The 27,328-nt window shown below is 46.3% G+C and overlaps 1 protein-coding gene and 1 long non-coding RNA gene across 5 annotated transcripts in view; one reads left to right on the top strand and one right to left on the bottom strand.

The window, feature by feature from the left end:
• LOC138428537 (uncharacterized) overlaps positions 1–481 on the bottom strand; it is a 46,988-nt gene extending 46,507 nt beyond the window's left edge. For 2 of the 4 annotated variants that reach the window (XR_011252488.1, XR_011252485.1), the window contains exon 1: positions 23–406. This is a non-coding gene — a long non-coding RNA (uncharacterized lncRNA). Of the gene's footprint in view, positions 1–22 lie in introns of all 4 variants that reach the window. The other 2 variants (XR_011252486.1, XR_011252487.1) reach the window with 2 other exon arrangements.
• ALPK2 (alpha kinase 2) overlaps positions 1–27,328 on the top strand; it is a 140,412-nt gene that overhangs the window by 54,268 nt on the left and 58,816 nt on the right. The window lies entirely within an intron of this gene.

The following is a 27,328-nucleotide window of genomic DNA, read 5'->3' as shown; positions in this document are numbered from 1 at the left end:
GATTCTTGCCTGAGTCACTTACCTTTAAGGTGCCCAGCAGTATAAACAGTAACCAGCATCTTATCTTTTAGGATGTTCTCTTCATCTGTGTGTCGCTTTTAGCTTCTGAGAAAAATTCCATGTCTCTAATTCTATATTACAGCAACAAGGCTGACATGTAAACTAAACCGTCTCCCGGGGTCCTTATTTCCTGTCTTCCTTTCCCACTCTTACAAAGCAAGGCCATCTTGTTCTGATCTGTCTTGGAGTAGTACTTGCCCAGGCTAAGATTGGAAAGCCCCCAGTGTCTACATTTATGGAAGATTCCTAAATTAATCCCAGTTTGGGAGTGGAAAACAGAGAGGGTACCCCAGGCTAACTTGAATCATCTTCAAGGATCGCACTGCCAATCCTTCACCTTGGTTCTGATCTTGCTTTCTTGAGCCAACTCAGAGGCGAGGACTGCCAGTCTGCCCATCTTAAGTTTCCCTGTAGCCACACTGGGGTAAGATCATCCTTGCTTTTAAATCAGAAGTGCTGTGTCTGTTCTCCTGCAGAGTTGCCCAGCCTCACCCCAGAGAGATTTGTATTTCTCTAAAGAGATGGGATCTCAAGTATACAGTATGGAAATGCATTCTTAGGCTCTGATAATTAAGAATCTTCCTGACCAGGATATAGTACTAAACTTAGAAGGTGAACTCCATGACAGTAGGCAGGTTGGTCACCGTTTCGTTCAGTGATACGTCCCAAGTCCTTGGGATCGTACTGGTCATATAATATGTGGTCAATAACTGAATGAGTAGGTGGCCACATGGTACTAGGTTGCTAGATTGAGTCCTCTTTTTTCTTAATGAGTCTGGCTAGAGGCTTATCACTTTTGTTTGTTCTTCTCAAAGAACTAGCTTTTAATTTCACTGATCTTTGCTATTGCTGTCTCCCCCTCTGTTTCATGTATTTCGGCTCTGATCTTTATGACTTCTTTCCTTCTACTAACTTTAGAGTTTTTTTGGTATTCTTCCACTATGGCTTTAGGTTTAAGTTTAGGTTGTTTATTTGAGATTTTTGTTTCCTGAGGTAAGATTGTATTGCTGTAAACTCTCCTCTTAGAATTGCTTTTGCCGTGAATTCCAGGTATTGTCAAGTATGATTCTAATAATCACTGATCTCAACGCATTTGTGGTCTTCATCGTCCTGAGTACAGTCCTTGATTCCCTTCACATACCAACCTTCTACTAGGAAATTGCTTTCCGCTGCTCTTCTGGCCCTGGAGATAGAGTCACGCTGTGCTTAGTTGTTCAGTTATGTCCAGCTCTGCGAACTTTTGTGCTGTAGCCCACCAGCTTCCTTATCCATGGCATTTTTCAGGCAAGGGTACTGGAGTGGGCTGCCATTTTCCTCCTCCAGGGGATCTTCCCGACCCAGGGATCGAATCCACACCTCCTGTGTCTCCTGCATTGCAGGAGAATTCTTTACCCGCTGAGCCATCGGGGAAGCCCCATCATTGGGAATTGATTGGTTTATGCCAAGCTGGCCACACCTTGCACTTGGCTTGCCTTGCGAATGCCGGTGATTCAGATACAGCCTGGCCTTATCGGTATCTTATCAGCTCTCACTCACTGCTAACTAGATCTGGGAAGATCTCACCATGCCCCCAAGCTTTCGGTGCCTTCCACAATTATGCCTGTCTACCTGAGAGGCGAAGCAGATGTGTGCACTGGCCTCCTCATCTGGAAAAGGAGGCAGTTTCTCATACGGGCAGTGTTTTCTTCCACCTTCTGGTCTGGAGTGCCCTCGGTTGGCTTGTTGCCAGTTCAGTTTACCTGGTCCTTCAAGGCCAAGGTGCAGGCTCCTTCAAATGGCACTTCCCTGAAGCACATGCCTCGTCTTTAACTGTGATTTCTCCTTCCAGAGGAACAACATTCTTGTCTGCAGTCCTTGTATAGTGTAGTGGGCTCTGGACCCATGTTTGGTTCCTGACTGTGTGACCTGGGAAAAACTGGTTAAGCTCTCCCAGCCCCAGTTTCCTCATTTGAAACAAAATGATAGCAATAATAACAACAGAAATAATAACAACCACTACCTCATGGAGTGCTGCGCAAATTAAAACTTTCGTATAGGGACTTCCCTGGGGGTCTAGTGGCCTGGATGCCATGCTCACAGTGCAGGAGACTGGTTTTATCCCTGGTCAGGGAACTAGATCCCACATGCCGCAACTAAGACCTGGCAGAGCCAAATAAATAAGTGAGCAAACATTAAGAAGAAAAGATAGGGCCAAGCATGTAAAATGCTCGGCACAGTACCTGTTCTGCAGTTAACATTTAAAAAATATTATCATTTTTTGTTTTGTTATTTATCTTAATACTTATGTCCTTCCTCCCCATATTAAAAACATTAAGGGCTGGCTACAAGATGTTTTACGCTTTTTCTTAATTGAAATTTTTAACAATTGTCCATGCATAGATGTAAGAAATAAGACAGAGAGACCACTATACGCTGTGGCCAGCTTCCCCTGAGGCTGACATTCGGCCAAACTCTGGTATAATTTTCACAACCAAGATGCATCGGTACCATGTGCTGAACTTGTTCAGATTTTCCCTTTTTACTCACACTTGTGTGTGTATGTGTGTGTTAAGATCTACAGAAATGTGTCACTTGTGTGCATGCACGCCAAGTCACTTAAGTTGTGTCCAGCTCTTTTGCAACCCTATGGATTTTAGCTCGCAGGGCTCCTCTGTCCTTGGCATTCTCCAGGCAAGAATGCTGGAGTGGGTTGCCATGCCCTCCTCCAGGGGATCTTCCCACCCCAGGGATTGACCCCCAGCCTCTTACATCTCCTGCATCCGTAGGCAGGTTCTTTACCACTAGCGCCACCTGGGAATCACTTGTGTGGGCTTGTGTAATAAAGGTGATAAGAAACTTCACTTCATCTAAGTTCAGTCCAGTAGTTAGGCAGGCTGTGTGATTTACACACCAACTATACGCCACGTGCATGGGCACCCGGTGACAGGGCAGGTAGTAGGTCTCCAGTGAGTTTTTTTAAAGCATAGAGAAAACATAAGCTGATCATCTAAACCTGCCTGCCATGTAGTTTTCATATCTGGGACAGAACAATCTGAGATTTGCATTCAGTTACATAATAAAATATGTGCCCCCGCCCCCGCCCCCACCAAACAACTGTTAACTCTGACTCAGGGAGGTGGATAAGCCAGCCCTCTGCTGATGATGGGAAGGACAGAAGCTTATAATCACTCATCTCTCAGCACATGGCCGTCACGCCTCTTGTCAGCACCACGCCATGGTTGACTCGGGGAGTCACACAAACGTTTGTTTTGTTTTTGATCACAAAGCCCACTCTGCTCCTTCTGCCAAAAACCATTACCATCCCAGACCTACAAGATCATGGCTCACTGCCGGTCTTGGACTCAAGTCTTCGTTAAGTAATCCATGGACGCTCCTAAGTACCTACAGCCTTGCTACTCACCGTGTGGTCTGCAGACCTGTTTGTCAGAATATAGAATCTCAAGCCCCACCCCAGTCTTGCTGAATCAGAATCTGCAATTTTAACCCAATTCTTGGGAATTCATAAGCACGCTAAAGTTCCAAAAGTCTTGGTCTGCAAGGAGACATCTTTCCCAGGTTAGAAAAGACCCTAAGGCAATGGGTCTCAAGCCTGTGGACCTTAAACCATCTGATGCCTGAGTACCATCCCCAGCTCCCCACCACCCCAAGATTCCGATGTGATTTGTCTGCAGTGTGGCTTGGGCTCTGAGGGTTTTGCAAGCTCCCATGTGATTCTCTGTACTTCTGAGGTCGAGAATCTTAGCTGTAAATATCAGGTACCTTAGTCCCACCCCCAGAGATCCCGATTTTGGTGGTTGTAAGGCCCTTGGGGAGTGGAATGTCATGTCATGAAGGTGGGCTGCAGGCCCCAGACTGGCAGAATGGGGCTACCTTTCATGAGAGTTTGCACCCCTCATGAAGGCATGCCGCCCCCCCGCACCCACCCCCCCCCCGCGCCCACCCCCCCCCCCCGCCACCCTCACCAGGGATTCTGGAGCCCCTTGCCCTGATTTCCATCCATCTTAGCTGAGGAACAAAGCCCCAGGTCAGTCAGTACTACTTTTCAAAACTGAGGCAGTGAGTGTTCTCTGGGGTATTACCTTGGACAAAAGTAAGTGTGATTTCAGACCATGAATTTTAAATCATTATAGCTAGGCTCAAACACATCTTTATTAATCAAAATAGGAATCATTACAATCAACACATTTTTGCCCATAAGAAATAAGTTTGTTTTTCCAGTAGTGTAAAAATCCATGCTTCGGGATTCGACAAACGCTTTGAAAGCATTTTCTGCCTCCTGCTGGTTGTAGATGCGTTTTGCCTGCAAAAAGTTGTCAACATGCTGGAAGAAGTGGTAGCTGGTTGGTGAGAGGTCAGGTGAATACGGTGGATGAGACAAGACTTCATAGCCCGATGTGTTCAACTCTTGGAGCGTTAGTTGTGTGATGTGCAGTTGGGCATGAACTGGGCCCTTCCTGCTAATCATGCCGGCTGCAGGCACTGCTGTTTTCAATGCATCTCATTGATTTGCTGAGCATACTTCTCAGATGTAATGTTTCGCCAGGATTCAGAAAGCTCTAGGGGACCAGATGGGCAGCAGACCACCAAACAGTGACCAAGACTTTTTTTGGGAAGCTTTGCACGTCTGGCTTTGGGAAGTGCTTTGGGCTTCCATGATGACTCAGATGCTAAAGGATCTGCCTGCAATGTGGGAGACCCGGGTTCGATCCCTGGGTTGGGAAGATCCCCTGGAGAAGGGGAAGGCTACCCACTCTAGTATTCTGGCCTGGAGATTTCATGGACTGTATAATATACAGCATAAAAGTAAAAAAAAAAAAAAAAAAGGTCCTATATACTATTAAAAAAAATAGTCTCTAAGTGGGCCTTAGGAAGCATTACTATGAACAAAGCTAGTGGAGATGATGGAATTCCAGTTGAGCTATTTCAAATCCTAAAAGATGATGCTATGAAAGTGCTGCACTCAATATGCCAGCCAATTTGGAAAACTCAGCAGTGGCCACAGGACTGGAAAAGGTCAGTTTTCATTCCAATCCCAAAGAAAGGCAATGCCAAAGAATGCTCAAACTACTGCACAATTGCACTCACCTCACACACTAGCAAAGTAATGCTCAAAATTCTCCAAGTCAGCCTTCAACAGTATGCGAACTGTGAATTTCCAGATGTTCAGGCTGCTTTTAGAAAAGGCAGAGGAATCAGAGATCAAATTAACAACATCCGTTGGATTATCAAAAAGCAAGTCCAGAAAAACATCTACTTTAGCTTTATTGACTACACCAAAACTTTTGATCGTGTGGATCACAACGAATTATGGAAAATTCTTGAGATGGGAATACCAGACCACCTAACCTGCCTCCTGAGAAACCTGTATGCAGGTCAAGAAATGATAGTTGGAATTGGACATGGAACAGCAGACTGGTTTCAAATAGGGGAAGGAGTACATCAAGGCTGTATATTGTCGCTGTGCTTATTTAACTTATATGCAGAGTACATCATGCAAAATGCCAGGCTGGATGAAGCACAAGCTGGAATCAAGATTTCCAGGAGAAATATCAGTAACCTCAGATATGCAGATGGCACCACCCTTATGGCAGAAAGTGAAGAAGAAATAAAGAGTCTCTTGATGAAAGTGAAAGAGAAGAGTGAAAAAAGTTGGCTTAAAGTTCAACATTCAGAAATCAAAGATCACGGCATCCAGTCCCATCACTTCATGGCAAATAGATGGGGAAACAATGGAAACAATGAGAGATTTTATTTTCTTGGGCTCCAAAATCACTGCAGATGGTGACTGTAGTCATGAAATTAGAAGACTCTTGCTGCTTGGAAGAAAAGTTATGACCAACCTCGACAGCATATTAAAAAGCAGAGACATTACTTTTCTAACAAATGTCCATCTAGTCAAGACTACGGTTTTTCCGGTAGTCATGTATGGATGTGAGAGTTGGACTATAAAGAAAGCTGAGCACCGAAGAATTGATGCTTTTGAACTGTGGTGTTGGAGAAGACTCTTGAGAGTCCCTTGGACTGCAAGGAGATCCAACCAGTCCATCCTAAAGGAAATCAGTCCTGGGTATTCATTGGAAGGACTGATGTTGAAGCTGAAGTTCCAATACTTTGGCCACCTGATGCGAAGAACTGACTCATTGGGAAAAGACCCTGATGCTGGGAAAGATTGAAGGCAGGAGGAGAAGGGGTGACAGAGGATGGGATGGTTGGATGGCATCACTGACTCAATGGACATGAGTTGGAGCAAGCTCCAGGAGTTGGTGATGGAGAGGGAGGCCTGGCGTGCTACAGTCCATGGGGTTGCAGAGTCGGACACGACTGAGGACTAAACTGAACTGAACTGAAGAGTAAATGCATTCCTGCAACACTTCACATTCTAGAAAATCACATAAAATATCAGGCCTTCTGGGGAAAATAGTACTCCCTGCATTTTACTTCAGAAACAGGCCATTTGAAAACTAGAGACAAAAGCAAAAAGCGGACCCAAGAAGTTCAGGTGGACCACCCAGGGAGGTGGCTCAGGTTGGCCAATGGCAGCCACGGCAGAGATCACACGTTCACGAGGTCACCGGGTGGACGTGCTGGAGCCCTTAGTGAGAGCAGCTGGAGGCCGAGACGGGAAGCCAGCAGTGGATCTCTGTGAGGTTGGGTCTGGGAGGTGCCACCCACCTCCAGATGCCCAGGCCTGGAACGTGCCTCTTAGCAGGGAGGAACGCTGGGCAGATTTCTTTTTTTTCAAATTTTATTTATTTATTTTTTAATTAGAGTATAAGGTGGTGTTAGTGGTAAAGAACCCGCCTGTCAATACAGGAGACATAGAAGTTGCAAGTTCGACCCCTAGGTCAGCAAGATCCCCTGGAGGAGGGCGTGGCAACCCACTCCAGTATTCTTGCCTGGAGAATCCCATGGATAGAGGGGCCTGGTGGGCTACAGTCCATGGGGTCACATAGAGTTGGACGTGACTGAGGCGACTTAGCGTGCATGCATAGTTGCTTTGCAATGTTGCGTTAATTTCTGCTCTACAGCAAAATGATTCAGTTATATATATAGATAAATAGATAGGTAGATTCTTTATTATCTTCTTTTCCGTTATGGTTTATCTCAAGATACCGAATATAGTTCCCGGTGCTCTACAGTACGGCCTTGTTAATCCATTCTGTATGTCATAGTTTGCAGCTCCCAACCCCAGCTTCTCTGTCCCCTCCTCTGTTCCCCGAGGCCACACTTTTAATTTTATTAAAAAACAACCAGAAAGGGAGTCTGCTGCCAAGGCAAAAGCTGAGTTATAGGCTCTTCCCTTTCCCGCTCAAGTTGGCTGTGATTTACTTCAGCTGTTCAGGGGTCCTTGCTGGGCCTGCTAAGTCGCTTCAGTCGTGTCTGACTCTTTGCAAGTGTCCGCCAGGCTCCTCTGTCTACGGGATTCTCTAGGCAAGAAGATTGGAGTGGGCTGCTGTGCCCTTAGCCTAGGCAAAATTTCCCAAGAACCAATGCACGCCCATGAATACATCAGGCTACCTCATTACAGAACACGTGTTGTAACACAGAGACACCCCCTGCACCCCAAAGTGGGGGCTCTGAGTCCTCAGGGCACTGCATCTGTGTGAGGGCCTGGGTGATCTGTGCTGCTAAGGTAAATTTTTAAGATTTTTTTTGATGTGGACCATTTTTGGAGTCTTTATTGAATTTGTTACGATATCGCCTCTGTTTTGCGTTTTGGAGTTTTGGCTATGAGGCACGTAGGATCTTAGCTCCCCAGCCAGGGATCAAACCCACGCACCTTTCATGGGAAGGCCAAGTCGTAACCACTGGACACCCAGGGAAGTGCTAAGGTGCATGTTTAAAGAGCTCTGAATTTTACCCCAGAGTTTCGGAATCCACACCTTTAATAAGCTCTCTAGGTGACTCTCATGAGCAAAAGGTTTTAAGCCATGGGTAAATTAGACTGAGACCTCGTGTGACCGCTACAACTTGAGGCATTTCTGTAAAGAATCACAGGAGTTTGAAACACAGGAAGTTTAGGCCTTGTCAGCTGTAACCCCTTCACCCTAAGAGGAAAGAGCTTCACGATCTGGATTTTCTTCTGCTTTCTAGTTGGCTTGCTATAAATGCAGCTTGGGCTTCACCTGTCCGGCCACTGAAATAAATACAGATCCTGATTCATTGTAACTAAATCCCAAACAGGTGTGCCATCTACAGCTGAGTGTTATTTTGAGGCGTGGTGCTGGGACAAGAATTTGGATGGCAGCAGTGGAGCTGGGGAGAGGAGGGTCCTTTGGCTTCGGGGGTGGGTTTTAGTCCTGGTAGTAAATCTCTCATCGCGGCCTTGAGTGGGAGCTGAGTGCCTGAGACATGCGTTATTGGTCTTTTTTTTGCAATGACTGAAAACGAACTTGCTTTACTGACATGGGTTAACCAACTATCTATCAATATGGACAGTAAAGCTAAGGTAACCAAATCAGTGTGGTAGTAGCTCCAAACCAGGGCTTCCCTGGGCTCAGTGGCAAACAGTCTGCTTGCCCATGCAGGAGACACGGGTTCAATCCCGGGTCAGGAAGATCCCCTTGAGGAGGACCTGACAACCCACTCCAGTGTTCTTGCCTGGAGAATCTGATAGAGGAGCCTGGCGGGCTACGGTCCATGGGGTCGCAAAAGAGTTAGACGTGACTTAGTGATTAAACAACAACAGCCCCAAATAGATAAGTAAATAAACCAAATTGAGTAGAGAAAACAGAATGAGACCTAAGAATATATTGGAATTTGGTTTATGATAGAAATAACCTGTCATGTTTTAGGAAGGAAGCAAAATCTTTAAAGCAGACACAATTAGCCATCTGTGTGGAGAAAAAAATAAGACCAGTGGACCTCAAATAAACACTAACTGGATTCCTGAGTTAAAAATAAAAAACCCAAACTATAAACTACTGGAAAAAGTATTGGAAACTATTCTTACGACCTTGAAAGCCGTAAGATTTGGAATGTAAAGACCGTCAACAACAACAAAAACGAAGAAAACATGATAGTTTTGATTATTTCAAATTTTATGTAACAAAAATGAAAAATTTCATATAACAAAAAATATTGTAAATCAAATTAAATGAAAGTGATACACTGGGAAATATACGTAGAACATATATATCATAGACAAATATTAATTTTCAAGGTATATAAAAATGATAAGAAAAATACCCTTAAAAACTGAATTTAAAATAGGTAAAAGTAAATAAATATGAAGTTCATAGAAGAGGGAATATAAAAGGTTACTAGCTCAACTGGTAAAGAATCCACCTGCAATGCAGGAGACCCGGTTCAATCCCTGGGTCGGGAAGATCTACTGGAGAAGGGATAGGCTACCCACTCCAGTATTCTTGGGCTTCCCTGGTGGCTCAGCTGGTAAAGAATCTGCCCGCAATGCAAGAGACCTGGGTTTGATCCTTGGGTTGGGAAGATCCCCTGGAGAAGGGAAAGGCTACCCACTCTAGTATTCTGGCCTGGAGATTCCATGGATGTCCATGAGGTCACAAGGAGTCAGATACGACTGGGCAACTTTCACTCACAAACATATGAGAAGTTGTCCAACCTTGTGAATAATTAGGAAAATATAAAAATTTTAAAATATCAGCCAGATGATAGACAAAAATATTAAAAGATGATAACATCAAGATACTGAGGTCATGGAGAAATATGTTCATTGCCAGAAAGAATGTAATTTGAGGATATCTTTTAACTTTCGAGAAGAGCCTTCACATAGACCCAGGGAGATATGGGTGTCTCTCAGAATTGTTTGTCTAAGGAAAGACTTATTTGGAAACAGCTAAATAAATGTGACCTGTTCAAATGATGGGCATCTCAAAGCATAACATAGAGTGCCAAAGGCATAGTGTAGATTGATCCATAGCACGTAATAGCCGTCTATGCCCTCCAAACCAGCCCAGAAGAGCGTATGCCCTTTGCACACACATAGATGACAGACCACCCTGGACTTCCCAGGGGTCCAAATGTGATCACGAAAGTCCTTCTAAGTGAACGACGGAGGGAGGAGAGTCAGAGAGAGCTTGGAGATGCTGTGCTGCCAGCTTGGAAGATGGAGGAAGTGGCCGCGAGTCAAGGAACGCAGGCAAACCTCTAAATGCTGGAGAAGGCAGAGTTTTTCCTCTGGAGCTTCCAGAAGGGATGCAGCCCTGCCGACACCATGATTTTAGCCCAGCGAGATCCATGTCAGACTTTTGACTTTCAGAACTGTGAAATAATGAATTCTGTGTCATTTAAAGTGACTTAAGTTTGTGGTAGTTAAAGCAGCCGTAAGAAACGAATGCAGACACAAAGGATAATTCTAAAATAAAGAACCTCCAAGCGAGTCAGGATATTCTTCTTCAGATTTTCACTTCAGATATCTGAGCAGGAGCCCATTTATGACACAGACTTAGCAAATCCTAGTTGTCTTTGGCTTAGAAATCTGACATAGGAGAAAAAGTGAGAAGAGACAGGCCAGCTTCATTTAAAGCAAGTATGCTGGGACCTCCCCAGCAGTCCAGTGGTTAGGACTTGGTGCTTCCAGTGCAGGGGCCAGGGTTCGATCTCCAGTCAAGGAACTAAGATCCTGTAAGTTGCATGGCTAAAATAATAAAAATAAAATAAAAATAAAGTATAACACTTTGGGGAGTTTCCCCAGTTATTCAGCAGTAAAGAGTCTGCCTGCAATGCAGGAGACGCAGGAGACACGGGTTTGATCCCCGTGTAGGGAAGACCCCCTAGAGGAGGAAATGGCAGCCCACTCCAGTCTTCTTGCCTGGAGAATTCCATGGACAGACGAGCCTGGCGGGCTCCAGTCCATAGGGTCACACAGAGTTGGACACGACTGAAACGACTTAGTAAGCACATAACATTTTGGAATTCAGGAAGCCTCAGGGAGAAAGGATAGAGTCATGGACGCCACAGCTAATCCACATTAGGATCCACATAATTAGGGTGCCTCAAATGTCTCTATGGTGTCCAGAGGAACTTCCAGCCTGAGAATGCCTGTGAAGTGGCTGGACTCCAGGAGAAAGCGTCCTGGAAGGAGCATGCCCAGAACATACCTTTTGACCTCAGGGCAGTCTGAGAGGCTGAGATGGTGCAAAGGAGGCTGGGAAACTCCGAGCAACTCCTGGTGCAGTTCCCCAACTCGATGCTCCTGACATTTGGACTATATAACTCTTGTCCTGGGCAGCCACACATGCATTGCAGAATGTTTTTAGCAGCATCTCTGGCCAGTAGCAATCTCTACCTGTCATCTCTACCCCAGTTAGCAACCAAGAATGTCTCTCGGCAGTGCCAAATATCCCCTAGGGGGTAGGGCAGGGTGTAACAAAACTCACCATGTGTTGATTAGCTCTGGGTAAATTCTGTCCCCTCACTAGTGACAGCTGGGGAAGAAGCTATTTCATTTACTTTATTTTTTTTTTAAGTTTTATTGGAGTATAGTTGCTTTACAATGTTAGGTTTCTACCGTACAGCAACGTGAATCAGCTATATTTATACACGTGTATCCCCTCTTTTTGGGGTTTCCTTCCCGTTTAGTTCACCCCAGAGCATTGTGTAGTGTTCCCTGTACTGTACAGTAGGTTCTTATTCATTATCTATTTTAAACATAGTATCAATGGTGTAAATATGCCAATCCAAGTCTTCTGACCAGATCCTTAGTTGTGGCATGTGAGCTCTAGTTTCCCGATGAGGAATCGAACTTGGGGCCCCTGCATTGGGAGTGTGGAGTCTTAGCCAGTGGACCACCAGGGAAGCCCCCAGTCTCATTTAAATCAGCGCTGTCCAATAGAGATTTCATGCAAGCCACACACGTGACAAGTATGCTCACAAACTGTGCCACCATTTCCTCTGTTTACTTCCAGAACAGATTCATGGGGTCGCAAAGAGTCGGACACGACTGGGCGACTGAACTGAACTGAACTGAACTGACTTTCATCATCCCCCAAAGAAGCCCTATACCACTTCCTATTCTCCTGTCCCCCATCCCTTTGCAAACTCTAATTTTTGTCTCTATTCATTTGCCTATTCTGGACATTCCATATGCAAGTGAACCTTGTTTTATTATGTTTTATTATTGCCTCTATTGTGTTTTGCAGACACTGCATTCTATTTTGAGAAATCAAAGGTTTGGGGCAGCTCAGCATCTCGCAAGTCTATTAACATGATTTCCTCAACAGCAGTTGCTCCCTTCATGTCTCTGTGCCACATTTTGGGAATTCTTACAATGTTCCAAACGTTTTCATCCTTATTATATTTTTTATGGCGATCTGTAATCAGGGATCTTTATTGTCTCTACTATGACTCTGGAAGTCTCAGATAACAGTTGGCATTTTTTTATCAATGAAGTGTTATTTTAATGTCATATATGCATTTTTAAAAGATATAATATTATCACACACTTAATAGTGTAAACATAACTTTCACGTGCACTGCTGCTGCTGCTAAGTCACTTTAGTCATGTCCAACTCTGTGCAACCCCAGAGATGGCATCCCACCAGGCTCCCCCATCCCTGGGATTCTCCAGGCAAGAGTGCTGGAGTGGGGTACCATTGCCTTCTCCGTCATGTGCACTAGGAAACCAAAAGTTGATACGACTTGCTTCATTGTGGTGGTCTAAAACGGAACCACAATCTCTCTGATGCCTGCTGTAAATGGAATCATACAATAGGTGGGGTTTTGGTCTACCTTTTTCACTTGGCATAATGCTCTTAAGGGTCATCCCTTGTTAGAGCATCTCTCAGTACTTCTTTTCATGGCTGAGCAATATTACATTATATGAATCTACCACACTTATTTTTGCCCATTCATCAGTTGATAGGCATTTGGGCTATTTCCACTTTGTAGTTATTATGGGTAATGCTGCTATGAACATTTGTATAGACATTTTTGTGTGGACATATGTTTTCAGTTCTTCTGGGTAAATAGCTAAAAGTAGAATTGCTGGGTAACTATGTCTAACATTTTGAGGAAACATCATACTGTTATTCAAAGCAGCTGTACCATTTTCCATTCCCACCAGCAGTGTTTGTGGGTAAGCCACAAATGGAATTAAAAAAAAGTTTTTGGAAGCCAAATTTTTTTAAAGTTTAAAGACATAGGTGAACTTTAATAATATAAACTTTAATATTATATATTATTCACTTGGTATAACCAAAATATTACCTCAATGTACAAACCATATGAAAGTTGTTAATGAAATACCTTACCGTTTTTGGTAACAAGTCTTCAAAATCTGGTGTGTATTTTATACCCAATTTGGATACTCTTCACTGGAAACACTTGATCTGTATTGAGATTCATGATATTAACAGTTGAAGGAGTAGACTCACATAATCCAGACGGTTCTGAACCCACTTAAATTTTTTCTTAATGCAGTCATGCATCATTTAAACATTTTTACAAGTGTTAATAAATTAACTGAATAAAAATTTAAATTCAGTCCCTCAGTGGCACCACGCATGTTTCCAGCACTCACTAGTCACATAGGGCTGAAGTCCTTATTGCCGAATTCAGACTTAAATTGAAGAAAGTAGGGAAAACCACTTGACCATTCAGTTCAGTTCAGCTCAGTTCAGTCGCTCAGTTGTGTCCAACTCTTTGCGACCCCATGAATCACAGCACGCCAGGCCTCCCTGTCCATCACCAACTCCTGGAGTTCACTCAGACTCACGTCCATCGCGTCAGTGATGCCATCCAGCCATCTCACCCTCTGTCGTCCCCTTCTCCTCCTGCCCCCAATCCCTCCCAGCATCAGAGTCTTTTCCAATGAGTCAGCTCTTCACATGAGGTGGCCTGGAGTTTCAGAATGCTCAAACTACCGCACAATTGCACTCATCTCACATGCTAGTAAAGTGATGCTCAAAATTCTCCAAGCCAGGCTTCAACAATATGTGAACCATGAACTTCCAGATGTTCAAGCTGGTTGTAGAAAAGGCAGAGGAATCAGAGATTAAATTGCCAACATCCACTGGATCATCAAAAAAGCAAGCGCATTCCAGAAACATATCTACTTCTGCTTTATTGACTATGCCAAAGCCTCTGACTGTGTGGATCACAACAAACTGTGGAAAATTCTGAAAGAGATGGGAATACCAGACCACCTGATCTGCCTTCTGAGAAATCTGTATGCAGGTCAGGAAGCAACAGTTAGAACTGGACATGGAACACCAAACTGGTTCCAAATCAGGAAAGGAGTATGTCAAGGCTGTATATTGTCACTGTGCTTATTTAACTTCTATGCAGAGTACCTCATGAGAAATGCTGGGCTGGAAGAAGCACAAGCTGGAATCAAGATTGCCGGGAGAAATATCAATAACCTCAGATATGCAGATGACACCACCTTTATGGCAGAAAGCGGAGAAGAACTAAAGAGCCTCCTGATGAAAGTGAAAGAGGAGAGTGAAAAAGTTGGCTTAAAACTGGGATGGCCCTAAGGGATGGGATGGGGAGAGAGATGGGAGAGGGGTTCAGGATGGGGAAGACATGTACACCCATGGCTGATTCATGTCAATGTATGGCAAAAACCACTACAATATTGTAAAGTAATTAGCCTCCAATAAAATAAATAAATTTTAAAAACCCCTCAACATTCAGAAAACCACGATCATGGCATCTGGTCCTATCACTTCATGGCAAATAGATGGGGAAACAATGGAAACAGTGGCTGACTTTATTTTATTGGGCTTCAAAATCACTGCAGATGGTGACTGCAGCCATGAAATTAAAAGACGCTTGCTCCTTGGAAGAAAAGCTATGACCAATATAGACAGCATATTTAAAAACAGAGACAATACTTTGCCAACAAAGGTCTGTCTAGTCGAAGCTATGTTTTTTCCAGTAGTCATGTACAGATGTGAGAGTTGGACTATAAAGAAAGCTGCTGCTGCTGCTGCTGCTGCTGCTGCTAAGTCGCTTCAGTCGTGTCCGACTCTGTGCAACCCCATAGACGGCAGCCCACCAGGCTCCGCCGTCCCTGGGATTCTCCAGGCAAGAACACTGGAGTGGGTTGCCATTTCCTTCTCCTGAAGAAAGCTGAGTGCTGAAGAATTGATGCTTTTGAACTATGGCATTGGAGAAGACTCTCGAGAGTCCCTTGGACATCAAGGAGATCCAACCAGTCCATCCTAAAGGAATCAGTCCTGAATATCATTGGAAGGACAGATGTTGAAGCTGAAACTCCAATACTTTGGCCACCTGATGCGAAGAACTGACTCATTTGAAAAGACTCTGGTGCTGGGAAAGATAGAAGGCAGGAGGAGAAGGGGATGACAGAGGATGAGATGGCTGGATGGCATCACTGACACAATGGACATAAGTTTGAGTAAACTCCAGGAGTTGGTGATGGACAGGGAGGCCTGGCATGCTGGAGTCCATGGGGTCACAAAGAGTCAGACACGACAGAGCGACTGAACTGAATTGAAGTCTTCTTGATTGGACAACCTAGCTCTAAGTTATTTCTGAAATATTTTTTGAAATATTTTTTGAAAAACACGCTGCCCCATGCCTCAACTTTGGTTTTCTTTTCTTGTCTATAGCTGATCCAGTGACGAGTTGTATGTTCTCTTTTAGAATAGTTTTAGGTCCAGAGCAAAATTGAGAGGAAGGTACTGAGGTTTCCCTTTTGCCCCCCCATCCCTCCCCCACTGCTAACACCCCCCACCCAGAGTGGCACGCTTGTTATAATAATGAACTTACACTGACATATTGTTAACACCCTAAGTCCATAGCTGACATTAGGGTTGACCCTTGGTGCTGTACATCCAATGGATTTTGACACATGTATAATGACACGTATCCCCCATCATCGTACGTTGTTTAGTCGCTCAGTCGTGTCTGTCACTTTTGTGACCCCGGGACTGTAGCCCACCAGTCCTCTGTCCATGGGATTCTTCAAGCAAGAATACTGGAGTGGGTTGTCATTTCCTTCTCCAGGGGGTCTTCCCAACCCAGGGATTGAACCCACACCTCCTGCATTGGCAAGCAGATTCCTTACGCTGAGCCATTAGGGAAGCTCATCAGAGTATGCAATAATATTTTAAAGGCAAGGGGTGCTTTCTGCATGTCATGTACTCATAGCTAAGGGTTGAAACACGTGGCAGACAGCAGCAGTTGTCAGCTCCTGAGCCCCTCCAGCCTCCCATCTCTCACCCCACGCGGACCTGGTTTTTAGTGACAAGCCCTGACTAAGACAACCCCCCACTGCCAGGACCTTGGCGCCCCAGTTGGCATCCTGGCAGCCCTGCAGCTTGTTGGGCAGGCTCCACTGCGTCTCCTGTATCACTTTGAAAACAACACGCCACCCGCCCCCAGCCCCCCATTGGGTTGCTGTCAAGCTGCAGGACAAAAGAGGACACTTTCCAGCCACACTGGAGGTCACAGGTGATCGGGCCTGGGAAGTCCAACGTGGAAAAGAAAGCTGGGGAGTGGGAGGGGAAGAGGCTTTTCCCTTAAGAATGTTTTGTCTGGCGTTTTCATCCTGAGATTTCTAAGGGGCTCCTGTCCGAAGGTGGAGAAACAGCATCTCTGGCTTCCCAGAGGTGGAGGTCACAGCCCATTCTCTCAAGGACCCTGGGCTTGTGGAGGACAGAGCTTCTCAAACTGTCACACGTGCGCAGGTCGCCCGTGGAGCCCGGGCAGGTCTGGGGAAGGGTGTGCAATCCTGAGTTTCCAGCAAACTCCCAGGGATTTCCGGGGACCACACTTAGGGTAACAGGGCTGAAGGATATCCCTGGAGAGTAGTCAGCGTGCCTCGCTCCTCCGTTCCACGCTCCTCCACGCTCAGTTGCCTATCAGCGCCTAGAATAGCCAACGCTTATGGAGTGTAAATATGTGCCGGGGGCTGTGCTAAGACTGCAGCGCTTTGCTCACTTAATTATCTCAACAATCCAAGGGGACAAATCCTGCTGGCGTCTGGGCTCTGGGTCAGGATGTGGTGCAGCCTGGCTCTGAACAGAATCTGCCTGGGTCCAGGTCCTAATTGTGACGTTACACAGCTTCCTAATTCCATGTAGGGCTGAGTCCCGTCACTCTCTTTAGAACTAAAATAAACTCTGATGATGGTGGTTGCCTCTGGGGACGGGCGACTGGGTGAAGGGCAGAAAGAAGACTTGTCTGTCACCTCACACCCTTTCACTGGCTACTTTGTGCATTTTGTGCTGTGTGTATTACCTATTCAAATAAATAATTGGTTTAAAAATAGTTGTAAAAAAATAATAAGCCCACAGCATTCCTATTCATAGTTAGAATATATACAGGGGCCAGTGTTAGACCCATTCTCAAGGGGATGTTGACTAAAAAACATTCGCAACCCAAAAGTTGAATTGTGTTTCATTGAAGTGTTTGTGATCAAGCGTATCTGACTCTTTGCAACCCCATGAACTGTAGCCAGCCAGGCTCTTCTGTACATGGAATTCTCCAGGTAAGAATACTGGAGTGGGTTGCCATTTCCTCCTCCAGGGGATCTTCCTGACCCAGGGATCGAACTTGTGTCTCTTGCACCTCTTAAATTGGCAGGCAGACTCTTTACTGCTGCAGCACTTGGGTTTTTATTAGGTGGGAATTTTTAGGACTTCAAACCCGGGAGGCAGCCTCTCAAGTAACCCTGAGAGAACTGCTCTGAGCTGGGGACTGGGAGGGGGGAGCTAGGATATATAGTTTTGCAACAAAGATCAGGTAGTAGGAACAAAAGATGACTGTTTAATAGAAAAGTAGGTGTCAAGTTAAGGAATTTAATGGTTTCACACGTATCGGAAGATACTACAGTCTGGGCTCACTGACATCATGTCTTTGATTCTCACCTCAGCTCTCTGGGGCCAGCATCCTGTGTTTTCACATCCTGAGTTTGTTTCCTCTGTGCTCACCAGCTCACCACCCACTGGTGGCTGCAATCGCTGAGGACTGTGATGTCCTTTGTTTACAGATATGGCAGGAAATATTCCATTTATCAGGAATCAGATGTTTGCCTCTAACCTGGGCATTCGGCATTCAGCATCATGATTGCGATGAAGGTTCTTTGGGATACAGCCATATCCTTCTCATCCTCCATAACGTATAGACAAGGCTGGCTTCAGCTCCCACCAGATGATAACTGATGTAACCCTTACCACTTGGCCTGTGGGGACTTCTCCACAGCTGGTAGACTCTAGGAACAATTCAATGGGTAGAAAATATTGGTAAAAATGGTGCTTTACAAACTCATAGGTGAGATTCCTTCTCTTTAGACAACTGGGCACAGGTCTGAATTCCATGGTGCTTATCTTTGTTCTTTTGTGATATCACACGTTAACAGAGAGGGGAAAAAATCATGTTAATCAGTAACTGGTTGTCCTCAGCCCTCGTGGTGCCCAGATGGGATTCAAACTTCACTGCCAGTCCACTGGCCTCTGCTCACTGCCATGCTCCTGGAAATGTGAATTTTCAAGGATATGTTAAAGAAATTCATGTGATTACTTTAGAGTCCATATACTGAGTGAAGTGGAAGTGTTAGTCACTCAGACGTGTCCAACTCTTTGTGATCCCGTAGACTGGGGCCCGCTAGCCTTCTCTGTCCATGGGATTCTCCAGGCAAGAATACTGGAGTGAGTTGCCATTTCCTCCTCCAGGGGATCTTCCCCATCCAGGGATCAAACCAGGGTCTCCTGCCTTGCAGGCAGATTCTTTACCAACTGAGCCATTAGGGAAGCCCGTAGTGAATGAATCTAATTGCTAAAAAGAGGCTCTCTGGAGAAGAGAGAAGCTCTCTGGGCTACAGTCCATGGGGTTGCAAAGAGTCAGATGAAACTGAGCATGCTCACAACAGAAAGAGACTCTGACCTAACCAGTTTTTCCTGAACACATAAACTTCCTGCGTAATTGGCCATACTTAAGGAGCGCCAATAGGAGAGGATTAACAGCTCAGAGCGACATAGGGTCCAGTCTGGCTGGAACCTGGTGGGTATAGATGAAAATATTAGGAAGGTTGGTCTGGAGACTGTGGGACCTGGCCTAAGGAGTGGAAAGACACCCAGCCAATGCTGGGCAAATAGCATGATGTGCCTGCTGTGCTCAAAATAGCTTTGGATACTTCCATCCGCCTCCCCTCACCAAAAAAAAAAACAAACACCAAAACACAACCCACTAGTTTAAAGTTCATTTGCTTCACACATATATACAATAACCACATGCACCTTCCCCAACCCTCCACCTCTCTTCACGTCACTAACAGGAGAACAGCACGTGTGTGCAACAGAAGCCAGGGGCCTCACAGGTGGGTGGCCTGAATCTGCCTGGACACGTGAGTGTAAGAAAATGCCTTTGCGTGCATGCTAAGTCGCTTCAGTCGTGTCCAACTCTTCGAGGCCCTACGCACCATAGCCCACCAGGCTCCCGTGTCCAAGGGATTCTCTAGGCAAGAATCCTGGAGTGGGTTGCCAAGGAAATGACTGTAACTCTATCATTTCGACGGCACATTTGCAGATGCCAGGGGACGTCCTCCCTGGTCTGTGGAGGTCCTCCTTGCTGAGCTGCAGGGCTGTGATATCAGCCCATACGCCATCCCAGTGCTGCTGATCCGCTGATCCGCCGTGTCCTGGCCCACGTGGCCTCTGGTCTGGTGGCTCCTGCCCTTTCTGCGCCACACCAGGGACCGAGACCTGATGGGCCATCGGGGGAGACCCCACAAGGCCCAGTCCTGCTGCTTCCCAGGAGCCCGGCCTTTCCCCCCTGGAAGCTAACGTGCTAATGCTAGGTAACACGCTAATTCCATATTCCATATAAGTGAGAGCCAACTCACTGGAAAAGACCCTGATGCTGGGAAAAATTGAAGGTAGGAGGAGAAGGGGACGACAGAGGATGAGATGGTTGGATGGCATCACCGACTCCAGGAGATGGTGAAGGACAGGTTGGACACAACTGAGCAACTCAACAACAGTGCTAATTCCATATTAGCTAATGCGCTAATTCCACATTTGCTAATATGCTAATTCCATGCCTGGACCTCAGCAGAGATGCCCCAGGTACCTCTGTCCTCTCCTTTGTTCCCCGACCAGCAGCATTTCGTTCTCATTAGGGGAAGTCTGTCTCTGCTCAAAATAGTCTGTTCATCCAGCAAATATTGAATGAACCCCCACTCTCTGCTAGACCCCGTTCTGTGTGGCAGGGATGCAAAGGTGAGCAAGGCCAAGCACTCCACATTCCATCCCAGGGTGCTCACCTACCCGTGGGGGCACAGAGAAGAAGCAGTGTGCATGTATCATCAGCAGCGATGGTGCTATCGAGACAGACACAGCAGGACAGACAGGGAGGGGTGGTGCTTTGGGAAGGGGGTCTGGCCTCCCTGGATCTTCTAACTGTTCTGAAAACGCACTAACCCTGACATTTTAGGCATTTTAACGCCCAGGAGCTCAGAATCTAGAATACAGGCTGGTTTTGCTTTTCCCTCACCACATCCCTCCCCGAGACAGTGGGGGGTAACCGCTCCATCTGCCCGACTGCAGAGAGAGCACAGAGGACGTTACGCAAGAAGAGCAGCCATGGAGTAAAATCCCTTCAATTGCACGGCGGGGGACGGGGAGCGAGGGGTGTCCCACCTCCATCAGGGGCCCGCTGTGTCCTCCTTCTCCCCATCTCAAGTTTCTGGGTGGAGGCTCCGCTCTCATGGGGACTCACGGGGTGGGAGGGTCAGCCCAGAGACTTCAGGAGGACAAGACCATTTTGAACGGCTGAACATGCTCATTCCATGTCCATCACTGTTACTGTGCTGAGCTTTTCAGAGGACCCAGAAACACTGAGGGTTGGCTTGAAAAGACACTACGGATCTGAACTCAGAGTAAGTCAAAGCCACAAGGCAGCAGGAGGGGCCCTGAGCGCAAGCAACTTGCCTCCACCCCTTACGCACCCTCACGCCCCAGTTTCGCTTCTCAGTTTCATCACGAGGGCCAAGCGCGGGAATCCTGAAGGCAGAGAGAAAACAGGAGAAGTAGCAGCCGGCTTCTCCTAGGGCCCATCTGATGACACTTTGCTTCCTGGATTTTTAATATCTTCTCTGCAAAACTGCTCAGATCAGCTCAAACCTCCTAATTTCTGGGGGCATTTCCACGTTTCCATCCTCCTGACGTTTCCATGTCACCTGCTAAGACTGCACCCACAGGCCCTGCATCGTGTGCGAAGCTGGTATTCTACCAGCGCACGATGGTTTCTTAACCATCCGCCGACCCCCCCCCCCCCCACCTCCCGCCCGCCCCCGCCTCCCCAGCCAGATCTTTGGAGAGTCTTCTGGGAAAAGGGAGGCAGAGAAGCTTCTTGGCCTGTGACTGATCCAAAGAACCAGCGGAGGCAGCAGGGACACGGGTCCTGAGGACCCCAGGCAGGATCCTCGAGAGGAACAGTAGGCTGCAGGGGATGGGCCCCAGACCAGGTGGGAGGAGCAGAAGTCCGAGATGTTCTGATCAGGGCCAGAAGAGCAGAGGTCAGGGTGTGGCCTGCGGTGACACAGAGATGAAGCGTGGGGTCCACCTCACCCCACTCCGTCATGATGTCCAGTGTTCCTCCCCAGGACCTGCCATCAGAGGGGCAGACATACCACCATGGTTCCAAACCTCCTGTGCTCCTCCTGGCAGCTCCGGCCACACTGCCTTCACCCTACCTCCAGGCACAACTTCTGCACAAATAACTAGTTGCAAAGTGGCTCTGACAGAGCCCAGAGATGAAACCTGAGTGAGCTCATGTTTATTTTTTTATTGAAGCATTGTTGACTCACAATATTATTTTAGGTTTCGGTATACAATAAAGTCATTTGCTATTTTTATAGATTATATTCCATACCAAGTTATTATAAGATATTGACTATATTCCCTGTGCTGTATGTTACATCCTTGTAACTTACTTATTTTATCCCTAGTAGTTTGCGCCTCTCAGTCCCCTTCACCTACTTTGCCCCTCCCCTTCTCGGGTTTCCCTGGTGGCTCAGGTGGTAAAGAATCCTCCTGTAATGCGGGAAACTCAGTTTGATCCCTGGGTTGGGAAGATCCCCTGGAGAAGGGAAAGGCTACCCACTCCAGTATTCTGGCCTAGAGAATTCCATGGACTGTATAATCCATGGGGTCACAAAGAGTTGGATACGACTGAGTGACTTTCGCACAGACTACCCCTCTCTCCCCCGGGAAGCACTAGTTTCTTCTCTCTGTGAATCTGTTTCTGTTTTATTTGTTCATTTATTTCTTAGATTCCACAAATAAGTGAAAACATTAAGTATCTGTCTTTCTCTGTCTTGCATATTCCACTAAGAATACTACCTTCCCAGTCCGTCTATGTTGTTGCAAATGGAAATTTCATTCCTTTTTATGGCTGGTACGATTCCACACTATATATATATATATATATATATATATATATATATATAATATATATATATATATATAAAACTTCTCTATGCATTCATATGTTGATGGACACTTAGGTTGCTTTTATATCTTAGCTATTGTAAATAATGCTGCTATGAACACTGAAGTGCATGTATCTTTGTGAATTAGTGTTTTTGTTTTCTTCAGATAAATACCCAGAAATGGACTGATTGGATCTTACAGTAGTTCTATTTTTAATTTTTTTGAGGAACCTTCATACTGTTTTCCATGGTGGCTAAAACAATTTATGTTCCCACCAACAAGTGTTCTCCACATCCTTGCCCACACTTATTTAATGCATGTTTATTAAACACCTACCGAAAGAAAGGCAATACCAAAGCATGCTCAAACTACCGCACAATTGCACTCATCTCACATGCTAGTAAAGTAATGCTCAAAATTCTCCAAGCCAGGCTTCAGCAACACATGAACTGTGAACTTCCAGATGTTCAAGTTGGTTGTAGAAAAGGCAGAGGAACCAGAGATCAAATTGGCAACATCTGCTGGATCATCGAAAAAGCAAGAGAGTTCCAGAAAAACATCTATTTCTGCTTTATTGACTATGTCAAAGCCTTTGACTGTGTGGATCACAATAAACTGTGGAAAATTCTGAAAGAGATGGGAATACCAGACCACCTGACCTGCCTCTTGAGAAATCTGTATGCAGGTCAGGAAGCAACATTTAGAACTGGACATGGAACAACAGACTGGTTTCAAATAGGAAAAGGAGCGCGTCAAGGCTGTATATTGTCATCCTGCTTATTTAACTTATATGCAGAGTACATCATGAGAAACGCTGGCCTGGAAGAAACACAAGATGGAATCAAGACTGCCGGGAGAAATATCAATCACCAATATATGCATCAATATATGCATCAATATATGCAGATGACACCACTCTTATGGCAGAAAGTGAAGAGGAACTAAAAAGCCTCTTGATGAAAGTGAAAGTGGAGAGTGAAAAAGTTGGCTTAAAGCTCAACATTCAGAAAACTAAGATCATGGCATCTGGTCCCATCACTTCATGGGAAATACATGGGGAAACAGTGGAAATCGTGTCAGACTTTAATTTTTGGGGCTCCAAAATCACTACAGATGGTGATTGCAACCATGAAATTAAAAGATGCTTACTCCTTAGAAGAAAAGTTATGACCAACCTAGATAGCATATTCAAAAGCAGAGACATTACTTTGCCGACTAAGGTCCGTCTAGTCAAGGCTATGGTTTTTCCTGTGGTCATGTATGGATGTGAGAGTTGGACTGTGAAGAAGGCTGAGCGCCGAAGAATTGATGCTTTTGAACTGTGGTGTTGGAGAAGACTCTTGAGAGTCCCTTGGACTGCAAGGAGATCCAACCAGTCCATTCTGAAGGAGATCAGCCCTGGGTGTTCTTTGGAAAGAATGATGCTAAAGCTGAAACTCCAGTACTTTGGCCACCTCATGCGAAGAGTTGACTCATTGGAAAAGACTCTGATGCTGGGAGGGATTGGGGGCAGGAGGAGAAGGGGACGACAGAGGATGAGATGGCTGGATGGCATCATGGACTCGATGGACGTGAGTTTGAGTGAACTCCGAGAGTTGGTGATGGACAGGGAGGCCTGGCGTGCTGCGGTTCATGGGGTCACAAAGAATCGGACACGACTGAGCGACTGAACTGAACTGAACTAGTGTATCAAGCATTCCCGTAAGCAGGTGTGTCAGTCCCACAAGAGTGTAGAATGCAGCTCCTCGCAGTGGGACTCCAGGAATCCAGGAATCCAGGAATCGTCCTGCTGCCCTCCTAACCTTCACTCCCTGCATCTGACCAGTCCCTGATACCTGTTACTTGTACCTCTACAGCAGCTCCTGAGTTGGAACCTTCCTCTCCCTACTGGTTTCCAAGGGCTGCCATAACAAGTTATCACCTTGCAGGGCTAAAAACAACAGGTTCTTATCCTTTCATGGATCCTGGAGGTCAGAGATCTGAAGTCAAGGTGTTGGCAAGGCTGGTTCTCCCCGGAGACGCTCTCTGAGAGGGAAGCCCCTCCTGCCTCTCCCCAGGTTTCTGATGGCTACCAGCCGTCCTTGTAGCTGCACACTCCATCTCTGCCTGTAGGGTCACGTGGTGTTTTCCCTGCGTGTCTCTGGGTTCAAATGTCCCTCTTCTTATAAAGCTCCATTCCAATCCAGTATGACCTCATCTGAACTTAATCATATCCACAAAGATTTTATTAACAAATAAGGTCAGATGTACAGGTGCCAGGGGTTAGAGCTTGAACATAGCTTTCTGGAGGACACGATTCCACCCAACACACTCCATCCTTCAGCCACCACCGTAGCCCAGGCTTCATGATTTCCTCTGGGCCACTGCAACAGACCCCTCGGGCCACTCTTTCTCTTGTAAGATACTGTCCATGTTACTGCAACACCCGTCCTGAATCCTAAATCTGGGAACATCATTCCCTTGTTTAAACCAATGACAGCATCTCTTTCCTGGCTCCTGTCGACCTTGAATGGACCCTCTTGCTATAAGAGTAAATCTATGCCATGTGCTGGGGTCTCCAGAACCACACTGTGGGCTCTTTCAACCGACTCCCTGCTCCCGCTCTTCCCTTTGCATACACCCCACATCCTGGTCATTCCAGATAAATGGACACTTGGCCACCCCAGAGCCTTTGTTTGTGCTGTTTCCTCCACCTTCTCTCCTTCTAGGACATCTGCCAGCCTCCTGGATTTTGCCTCCCTGTTGTCGTCCTGTCCCTCAGTCATGTCTGACTCTTTGCAGCCCCATCAACTACAGCACACCAGGCCTCCCTGTCCTTCACCATCTCCCTGAGCTTGCTCAGACTCATGTCCATTGTGTCAGTGATGTCATCCAACCATCTCATCCTCTGTCGCCCCCTTCTCCTCTTGCTTCCTTGCCTTTCCCAGCATCAGGGTCTTTTCCAATGAGTCAGCTCTTTGCATCAGGTGGCCAAATATTGGAGCTTCAGCTTCAGCCCCAGCCCTTCCAATGAATATTCAAGGTTAATTTCCTTAAGGATCAACTGGTTTGATCTCCTTGCTGTCCAAGGGATTCTCAAGAGTCTTTTCCAGCATCAATAGAAAGCATCGAAAGCATCAATGCTACGGCGCTCAGCCTTCTATTATGGTCCAACTCTCACATCCATACATGTCTCCTTCCTCACACAGAATTCAGGTTCTAAGAATACACAATCTTTCCCAGTGATAATCTTTCCCCAGGAGCTAGGGTGAGGCCTGGTACATAGAGAGCTCTCCACAACTCTTTGCTGAGCAAAGGAATGAAGGAATTTATAAATGTAAACACACAGGCTGCAAGTTCTGGCTCTTTCCCTGCTTCACTTGTCCCTTCTCCTCTCCCTGAAGAAAAATTCGTCTCTCAAATAAAATTTCATTCCTAGTCTCTTGCTAGCCTTTACTGTAGATTTCAGCTGTTTATTTGCCCAGCAGGGTTGTTGCTTTGTGAGGTAGGTGGAAACAGACCCTGGGTCTAATTCATCTGTAAATGCCAAGAACACACACACACAGTGCCTGCCAATATTACCTATCGAACTGAATTAAATCTAGTTACAGAGGCAAGACAGAAACGTGAAAACTCATATTCCCCCACCCACTTCAATGTACTGTCTCCACTGTATTTACAGAGCTGAGAGTGGGGGCGGGGCAGGAGGTTTAAATTGCAAATTCTGTACGTTCCCCTTTCTGCTGATGCTTGAAAAATTATCTTTCTGAGTCAGCACAGGTATTTTGATACTGCCTCGAGATTTCGGGCATTTTTTTTTTTAAGTGATGGTTTAAAAACAAGTGCTTTCACATTTACCAGCAAACTGATGGTGTTGTGTGGGAAAATAACCAGCATGAGATCCGCTCAGCTTCTAAGGCTGTAGTTCGGGGTCTCAATCGGACTACAAACATACAGGACTCTGCCGTCACTGCCGCTCCACCACAGGTGGACGAGCCTGCAGCTCAGACACTGAGTCGTCCCCCCTCCAAAACCAGTCTGGAGTGGTTGACGCTGGTCATGGGGTCTGGGCCCTGGGACAGCAGCCTTCAGGAGGCTGGATAGACTCATAACCCTCAGTCAAGCCCACTGCACCCCCCTACACCAGTCAAGGTTGTTTTCACTGTTTCTGGAGATTTCCACGGCCTCCAAGCAGCCCTGCTGCCCAGCTGTTCTCCAGGCACTTGGACTCAGCTGGGTCTGGTTGGAGCTGGGCTGATGGAGACTGGTTAGGCGCCGCCAACACCCTGCCCGCCCCCCACACAACTGGGCATGCGCGAGTGGCCGGCTCAGTGACCTTTTGACCTTCGAATACCGAAACTCCACCCTCAGATCGCGCTAACAGCCTCCATTTTGGGACGTGGAGAGAAGCATTACCTCACCTTTTTCTTATGTCCAATCAGGTTTCCCCACCCTTGCCACGCCTCAGACCGCCCTCCAGGCTTCAATCCCATAAATACCCCTAGGCCCCCTGGCTTCTTTCCCGGGTTAAGAAGATCCCCTGGAAAAGGAAATGGCGACTCACTCCAGTATTCTTGCTTGGAGAATCCCCATAGACAGAGGAGCTTAGTGGGCTGCAGTTCATGGGGTCGCAGGGAGTCGGACGCGACTGAGCAACTTCACTTTCTGGCGTCTGCGCAGGCAACTCTGTGTCTCCTCCTGTGGCTGCTTCATTTAGCTATCTCACGCAGAAACCATCTTTACTAGAAGCTTCGGGGGGTCTGGGCGTTTTGGTTGCCGGGCTTGGGGAAGAGAATTTGCCTCAGTAGCAAGAGCAGTGACAACTCTCTGCTATACTTTTCCCTTCCTGACAGACTTCGCTTTTACCACAGAAATAAGCGTAGCCTCCTGAAGAAAACCAGCCTCTG

Source organism: Ovis canadensis, chromosome 23 (genome assembly GCF_042477335.2).
Source record: "Ovis canadensis isolate MfBH-ARS-UI-01 breed Bighorn chromosome 23, ARS-UI_OviCan_v2, whole genome shotgun sequence".
In the NCBI taxonomy this organism is placed as follows: Eukaryota; Metazoa; Chordata; class Mammalia; order Artiodactyla; family Bovidae; genus Ovis; species Ovis canadensis.
The sequence above is the reverse complement of the archived record's forward strand: the minus strand, read 5'-3'. Positions and strand labels throughout refer to the sequence as shown.